This window comes from Lipotes vexillifer, unplaced genomic scaffold (assembly GCF_000442215.2).
Source record: "Lipotes vexillifer unplaced genomic scaffold, Lipotes_vexillifer_v1.1 scaffold1242, whole genome shotgun sequence".
Taxonomy (NCBI): domain Eukaryota; kingdom Metazoa; phylum Chordata; class Mammalia; order Artiodactyla; family Lipotidae; genus Lipotes; species Lipotes vexillifer.
Window position 1 is genome coordinate 877975 of NW_006793169.1, and position 8357 is coordinate 886331.

The 8357-nt window shown below is 43.9% G+C and overlaps 1 protein-coding gene across 1 annotated transcript in view; it reads right to left on the bottom strand.

Moving 5' to 3' along the window:
* Positions 1–8357, bottom strand: part of BACH2 (BACH transcriptional regulator 2) — an 85035-nt gene that overhangs the window by 7222 nt on the left and 69456 nt on the right. The window lies entirely within an intron of this gene.

Below are 8357 nucleotides of genomic sequence, written 5' to 3' on the forward strand. Positions count from 1 at the left end.
AAAGAACCTGGAGGGGCTACACCAGTATGATCTAGGAGTTAGAGCTGGGCTTTAGTCCTTCCTGCCAGACGTGAGACTGCAGGCTAGTTACTTTACTTCTCTGAGCCTCAATTTCCTCATCTGCAAAACTGGGGCACGCTTTTTAGTTGCACGGTGCTATACACCCATTAGGGACTTTGTATTTTTGGAAAATACAATGGCCAACCCTTCTCACATTTTCTTTTACAACGTGATGTTGACCTTCCTCAGTCAAGAGGTGGGATGCGTGTTCCTGCCTCTCGACCCATACAATGCAGTGGGAGTGATGGTGTGTAACTTCTGAAGCTATATCATAAAAGCTGTGCAGCCTCCCCTTAGGCCTCTTAGATTGTGGTCTCTGGAGGACACCAGCTGCTGAGCCTCAAGGACACTCAAGCAGCCCTGTGGAGAGCCCCACGTGGAGAAGAACTGAGGCCTCCAGCCAACAACCAGCATCACCTCACCAGTCACAGGAATGAGCCACCTTGGACATGGATCCTCTGGGCCCAGGCAAACCTTCAGGGATTGGCCCCAGACAACATCTGACTTCACCCCCATGAGATATTCTGAGCCAGGAGTGCTCAGATGGGCCACTCCTGAATTCCAGACCCATAGAAACAGTGAGAGGTGTTAAATGATTATCATTGTTTGAAGCCACGAAGTTTGGGGGTGATTTGTTATGCAGCAACAGATAACCGATGCAGATACTATTATCAGAAAGAGTCCTACTTTCAAACTCTTGACAAATCAAGGCAGGTAAGCGTCATCCAAAGAGAGGACACTAGTCTTTTAAGAGATGGATCTATGTTCTCCTTATATTCTGTCACATGCTTCTTTACAACCCTGTGGCAGTTTGAAATCTTTCTTAGGAAAAGAACTGCTGTTCTTGTGGGCTTCCTCAGCACCCACAAGGTAGAGAACACAGGCCTGCACCTTCCATCAGTCTGCCATTGCCCTCTTCAAGACTACTGACGAGGACTTAGAGACTGAACTTATGGTTACCAGTGGGGAAGGGTGGAGGGGAGGGATAGTTAGGGAGTTTGGGATTGACATATACACTCTGCTATATTTTTATATATATATATATATATTTTTTTTTTTTTTTTTTTAAAAAATTTTTTTTATTTCATTTTTTTTGGTCTGCATTGGGTCTTTGTTGCTACATGTGGGCTTTCTCTAGTTGCAGCAAGTGGGGGCTACTCTTTATCGCGGGACGCAGGCTTCGCATTGCGGTGGCTTCTCTTGTTGCGGAGCACAGGCTCTAGTTTTAAAGAATTTTATTTACTTTGGCTGCGCCAGGTCTATTAGTTGCAGCATGCATGTGGGATCTAGTTCCCTGACCAGGGATCGAACCCAGGCCCTCTGCATTGGGAGCGCAGAGCCTTACTCACTGGACCACCAGGGAAATCCCTAAATACTGCTATATTTAAAATGGATAACCAACAAGGACCTACTGTATAGCACAGGGATCGCTGCTCAATATTCTGTAACAACCTAATTGAGAAAAGAATTTGAAAAAGAATAGATCATGTGTATGTATAACTGAATCACTTTGTTGTATACCTGAAACTAACACAATATTGTTAGTTAACCAACTATACTCCGGTATAAAATAAAAAGTTAAAAAAAAGACTCCTGACAAGGCAGAGACTTGAGGGGTCAGTTCTGGTCCTGCTCAGAAGCTTCTGGAAGAGGAAGATTGCATGTTGCTTGGCCAAGAGTCAGTGTTTCCCTGCTCGGACGGCTGAACTCCCGCTTACACTAGCGTCTGCTTTAGGTGGACCAGCAGATGGCACTATATACCTAAACTTCCTTCAGGAGCCAGGCCAGCGCTGTCCAATGCAAACAACGTGAGCTGCGTGTGTGATTTTTACATCTTCTACTAGCCACGTTAAAGGAAGTGAAAAGAAACAGGTGAAATTAATTTTAATAATATATTTAATTGAACCCAAATGGAGCTAAAATATTTTCAACATGTAATTAACATTAAAAATTATTGAGATATTTCACCTTTTGGGGGGTACTAAATTTTCAAAATCCGAGGTGTATTTTACACTTGGGGGTTCATTACAATTCAGAGGAGCCTCGTTTCCAGGGCTCAGTAGCCACGTGTGACGTATGCCTCCTGTACCGGACAGCACAGCTCTAGAAGACGGGACAAGTGGACTCGAGTGAACTTCAGTAACGAGAGAATCAGACTGGCAGGTCTGGGCTTAACTGATCAAAATATTTTGGGGTGAAGAAACCAGGTCCTCGTTACTATTCAGAAGCTGCAGCGTTATGTCTGGGTTGTTCAGGGGAGTGAGAAGGAGATATTTTATCCTAAGCTCAGGCTTTCGCTTTGGTTGCATCAGATGCAGGCAGACATGAGTCTGGATCCTGGCATTTGTGGCTCGTTAATCCCCAGGCACAAAGGCAATCCTACTCCTGCGGCTGGGTGCAATGACTTAGTCGGGTTACTTCACAGCTCTGAGCCTGTTAGACGTGGCATTTGCTGAAGGATCCCAGTGGGTGCTCTGACTGAACTTCCATAGGGCGAACTCTGTCCCATGACACCTGTCAAATTCTGGCCCAAGAGAGCAGAATCGCAACAGTGCACATCACACCATGCTCGGCTCAGCCCTGCTTTGGCCGCTAATGACGGGCAGTCAGGACAAACAGCTCCTTGTTTATGGACCCGGGAAAGGGCTTTGTCCACGGGCTGTGTTTGCACAGGGCTTATAATGATATGAAAGAATGTTTGATTTCCCTTTTATACCCTCTGGATAACAAACAGACACTCAGATCCTGGATGGTACCTAAATAACACAGAGGTCTGTCTGTTGGGGACACGGATGTTTCCACACCAGGCAGGAGGCTTGTTTGCACAGCAGGGGTTACAGCACTTCGGGCTTCGTGGCGTCTCCCCCTCTGCTGACAACAAAGCAATTCTGCTTCTGCTCTACAGTGTGTTTACTTATTTTCAGACAGAATATATACCTATAGCTCAGGCCACAGGGAAAGTCAAAAGGCCTTCTATACCAAGAGCTACTGTATTTTAAATCCTCCAGACAGCAAACATAAAACACTACGGAAACAGGACTGAGGTTGACAGGAAAGAGGAAAAATCAACAATGCTGGTTTCAAAGTCCTTGAAGCAAAAGACCATATAACATTTCAGCAGAGCTGTCGCAATTCAAGCTGCTTTGCAAAGAGGTCAAAGGAAAATCGTCAACTATACACTTTCTTCCACATGAAAAAGAAGCCCAAACCCCAGCTACTCTTGTTTCTTTCGAAAAGGTGCTGCTACCCTTCTAGCTAGGGAGGACTTACCCCAACTACCAAAGGGAAGCCCCTGACTGTTCTTGGAAAGGAACAGTGGGAAACTCACCACACCTATTTGTTGATTTCAGGGTAGTAAGTTCCAAGCTGATGGGCATCTTCCCTGGAGATGAACGGCAGCCGCAGACCCACTGTGGAGCTGGGAGAACATTCCTTTCCCAGGCTGGCAGGCACCCACATAGTCCCCAGATGGGCTCAGAAGTCAGCTAATGTGACTTGGCCTTGGACCTTGAGAAGGCTGAGGCCCTCCTGCCTTTCTTCTGGCAAATTCTTAGAACCCAATGATTCCTCCAGGATTTTACTTCTCGGAGGTAGCTTAGTTTTCATTCCCCGGACCCTTGTAAACAGTGAGGTGAGAAGATGGAGAGTCCAGCCAATCACCACCACCACTATTCGGCAATCACACGCGAGTGAGGTTCAGCGTAGAGGCACAGAAGGCTGGCCAGGCTGCTTAGAAGGGCAAAGGCCCGAGGGGTCCGGGGCGCCGATGTCTCTCTAGACAGGTGCTTGCCGCCGCTTGGGTTCTCAGTGGAGACTCACTCCGAGAGTCGGGCAGCCTCAGCCTGTCTAATCTGCTCTGCTGCTGTCATCCTGGCCCCAGCACGGTACTGTCCTTTCTCTGGGGCACAGCAGGAGGAACAGGGCAGAAGCTGTTTTCAGCTGGTACCCGTCCTGGCTGGCTCAGTAGTGACCAGAGGAGGGGATGAGACCTCCTGGGAGCTCCCTGAAATGAGTGGTCCCTGCAGTGCCGAGGGGTCTCTGGCCCTAGGGGCTGACAAAAGGTGGGAAGATGCTGTGACATCTGGACAGTGAAAGAAACCTAAATATTCCTCCTTGGGGGCCCGACCAGGGGATGCTGCTGGCTGGACCCCAGGTGCTGGTGCTTCTTTCTCACCAGACAGAAATCAGCTGCTCCCTTTCTCTCTCCTGCCAACAACTACCCTGTTTCTGCCGCCAAAACCACATCCCCTCTCTCCCAGTAAAACAAAAATACCATTTAAAAATTGTACGAGAAATATACAACTTCTAGCAGAAAATTCAATTATGAGACAAAAGAGGAGAATAAAATTTCCACACCCAAACAATGACTCTCCTGCTCTGGTGGACTTCCCCGTGATCTTTGTTTCCTCTGTATACTTTTCACGGGGTTGTAATCAGACAGCACAATGGCTACCTCACCTCACCATGCCTCTCAACACACATCTCACTCACCTGGTGTCTTTGGTGTGCTGCATGGGGGCTATTGGTGAAGCAGGGCAGAGACGCAGGTGTTGTAGAAAAAGGCGGAAAAAAGCACCTCTTTCCTCTAGAAATCCCAGCGGAAGCCTGTTGGTCAATCTTCTTTCCTATCTCCTTTCTTGGTTTCACTATTAGATGTTGAGTAGAAAGCTACAGAAGTTGGATGCCTTAGCAAGTACCCTGAGGACCTGATGGTGCAGTCACCTCTCCAAAGCCTTTAACATTTATGCTCTTACAAGTCCCTCGGATCCCTGTGAGTTGTCTTGGGGACAAAGCAAGGTGCCCATTGGGCTGACAATTCTAGTGCTGTTGGAATGGCGACAGCCAGCTCTGTGCCGGGCAGATGCCAGTGACAAAATCTCCCCTGCCAAAGACACACTTCCTGCACAGCTGTCCGTCTAACCTCTGTTCTTATGATCCAGTTTCTGAAACAAACACAGGACACCTGGAATTTAGTTGTGATGCTGCAATTACCTAGCTATGTGATCTCAGGCAAGTCTTTCCTTCTCTGTCCTGAAGTTCTCTGAGGATCTGGGAGTCAGAGGGAGATAATATCTGCCCTACTTAGCTGAGAGGATTGCTATGAAGAATAAAACTGGATAATAGATGGAGAAAGTGCTTTGAAAAGTTTGAATTGCCTTATGACTATGAAGTATTATTATTATTTTTTAAGGGAGAATTCTTTTTATTTATTTATTTATAATATTTATTTATTTATTTGGTTGCACTGGCTCCTTAGTTGTGGCATGTGAACTCTTAGTTGTGGCATGCAAGTGGGATCTAGTTCCCTGACCGGGGATTGAACCCAGGCCCCCTGCATTGGGAGTGTGGAGTCCTATCCACTGCACCACCGGGGAAGTCCCATTATTATTAGTAGTAGTACTAGTAGTCGTTGTGGAGTATTAGTATTTCTGTTTAACAGCCCTATCTTTCTTTGTCACATAGTTTCTTCTTTCAGTCATACGATATGCTTTGCAGTTGCAGATGCTAAGAGTCTTTCTAGACAACGTGAAAACATTGTTTTAATTAGAAATATGGCTGACTTCTATGCTGCCCAGCAAGGTTTTCTTTCTAAATATTAAGCAGACCAACTACAGTTACTTGTAAAAAGATGCCTGATTCAACAAACCACAAAAACGACTGTAAACATTTTACATCCAACATATGTCTGGAAGCCAACATTTGGGTGGAAGACACAGAGTCAGACACGGCTCTTCTGTAACATTTCTGTGTTTGCTCTGGACATTATTTCTCCCTGCCCCGACACATACACCAACGTACACGTACACACATCACCCTCATACACTTTCATCCCTCTTAACATGAAGCATGTTAACAAAGCAAGTCCAGGACTTCCCTGGTGGCACAGTGGTTAAGAATCCACCTGCCAATGCAGGGAACACGGGTTCAAGCCCTGGCCTGGGAAGATACCACGTGCCGCGGAGCAACTAAGCCCATGCGCCACGACTACTGAGCCTGCGCGCTAGAGCCTGCATGCCGCAACTACTGAGCCCGTGCGCTGCAACAAAAGAGTAGCCCCCGCTCACCGCAACTAGAGAAAGCCCACGCGCAGCAACAAAGACCCAACACAGCCAAAAAAATAAAATAAATAAAGCAAGTCCAATTAAGTCCAATTAATCAATGCTTTTGACTATGCAAATAAACTGTCTTCCTAGTGCTTCTTTATTAAAATCTACAGTTAATGCTTGTAAAGCCCACGGCAGCAACAAAGACCCAACACAGCCAAAAAAATAAAATAAATAAAGCAAGTCCAATTAAGTCCAATTAATCAATGCTTTTGACTATGCAAATAAACTGTCTTCCTAGTGCTTCTTTATTAAAATCTACAGTTAATGCTTGTGGTACAAAACTGTGTCACTAAGATGCTTACTACTTGGCAAATGCTCGTGACTCTTCTATGATTTTCAAAATTTAAAAACGAACCTGTAAACCACAATGAGATATCACTTTACACCACTAGAATGGCTATAATAAAAAAGATGGACAGTAACAAATGTTGATGAGGATGCAGAGAAATTGGATCCCTCATACATTGCTGGTAGGAATGTAAAATGGTTCAGTTACCTTGGAAAACGGTCTAGTAGTTCCTCAGAACGCTAAACATAAGAGTTTTCATATGATTTAGCAATTCCACTCCTTGGTATATAACGAAGAGAACTGAAACACATGTCTACAAGAAACTTGTACACAAATGCTCATAGCAGATAATTGATAATGGCCCCAAAGTGGAAATAACCTAAATGTCCCTCAACTGATGAATGGATCAACAAAATTGGTATATCTACACAGTGGAATATTACTCAGCAATAAAAAGGAGTGAAGAACTGATACATGATAATGTACCTGGTGGGTACATCAATGGCAGGGAGGAACCTTGAGAACATGCTAAATGAAAGAAGCCAGACACAAATGGCCACAAATTGTAAGATTCCTTTGAAATGAAATGTCTAGACTAGGCAACCTACAGAGACCGAAGATAGTTTAGTAACTTCATGGGGTAAGGGAAGAGGGCAATGAGAAGTGATTGCTGCTGGATATTATGTTTTTCGGGGGGCTTATGAAAATATTCTGGGATTAGACACTGGTGATGGTCATACAACTTTGTGAATCATTGAAAACCACTGACCTGTTCATTTTAACAGAGTGAATTTTATGGTATATGAACTATATCTCAATTAAGAAAAGAATCTGTGTGAGAATACAGAATAAAGAATACAGAACACAGAATAAAGAATCTGTTTGAATACAGAATTCAAACATTACAGAAATACATAGAAATTAACCTTTCCCTGTATTCCCTCTTGCCAACTTTGCCTCCCATTTTATCTTATTCTCTATACTGCTTTTATTATTTATGTTTCTTTATAAAGTAAACTGGGACCTTGTTATATGTACTGTTTATGTTACCTTTTTCACTTAATACGACTTGTCCGTTTTTCCATCATTGGAAGAAAAAAATTACCAAGTTGGGGACTTCCCTGGCGGTCTAGTGGTTAGGACTTCATGCTTCCACTGCAGAGGGCATGGGTTTGATCCCTGGTTGGGCAACTAAGATCCCGCATGCCGTGCTGTGCAGCCAAAAATAAATAAATAAATAAAAATTCCCAAGTTGACTTTTTAAGTAGAAGAGCAAACCCAGAAGTCATAAAGAAAAAGATTGATAATTTGATTACGTGAAACTTAAATTTTTTTTAAATGGAAAAAGACACTATAAAAAGTAGACAAGGAGAAGATATAGGCTTAAGATAAGAAAGGGTTAATATTCCTATATTAAGGATTAAGGATCCTGTAAATTGACTAAAGTCAAACAACATACCCAAAAAGTGGACAGATGGCAAGTCCAGGAAAGGAAATACAAAATGGCGAATACACACAAGAAAGTTACCAACTTCACTAGAAGTCATGTTTTGCCCATCAGATTGGCAAAAAAACAAAAGGACTGGTGACCACTCCTACTGGCAAGAACAGGGGGCAATGGACACTCATAAGTTGCTGAAGGATATGTGAATTGCTGCAGTCTTTTGGGAAAGTAGGTAGGTAGTATTTAACAAATGAATATAACCTTTAACCCATTTATGGGACTCTAACCCACAAAAATAAAAGCACCACCACTAAACATGTTCACAAGAATGTTTATTGCACCAATGTTTGTAAGAGGGAAAAAAACTGGAAACCGGAATGTCTGTTGATAGGTGATTTATGAGTCAATTGTGATTTATGGGAACCACGGATATTAAAGAAGCACGTGTCAACCCTAC